Source organism: Heptranchias perlo, unplaced genomic scaffold (assembly GCF_035084215.1).
Source record: "Heptranchias perlo isolate sHepPer1 unplaced genomic scaffold, sHepPer1.hap1 HAP1_SCAFFOLD_60, whole genome shotgun sequence".
Lineage (NCBI taxonomy): Eukaryota > Metazoa > Chordata > Chondrichthyes > Hexanchiformes > Hexanchidae > Heptranchias > Heptranchias perlo.
In genome coordinates, this window is record NW_027139623.1 from 3,224,902 (window position 1) to 3,225,323 (window position 422).

Sequence of the window (422 nt, forward strand, 5' to 3'; positions counted from 1 at the left end):
TGTTTCAAATTGTAGTTCGTGTTCACTTGCATATTTTTCTTATTAGATTTGAGTTGGCAAAATCTATTCGGTGAATTGAATGACATGTGTTTTGCATAGATAGATAGATAGATACATAGATAAATAGATTGATAGATAGATAGATAGATAGATAGATAGATAGATAGATAGATAGATAGATAGATAGATAGATAGATAGATAGATAGATACATAGATGAATAGAGAGATAGATAGATACATAGATAGATAGATGAATAGATAGATAGATACATAGATGAATAGAGAGATAGATAGATAGAAACATAGATAGATAGATAGATAGATAGATAGATAGATAGATAGATAGATAGATAGATAGATAGATAGATACATACATAGATGAATAGAGAGATATATAGATAGATAGAATTGACCCGGGCAA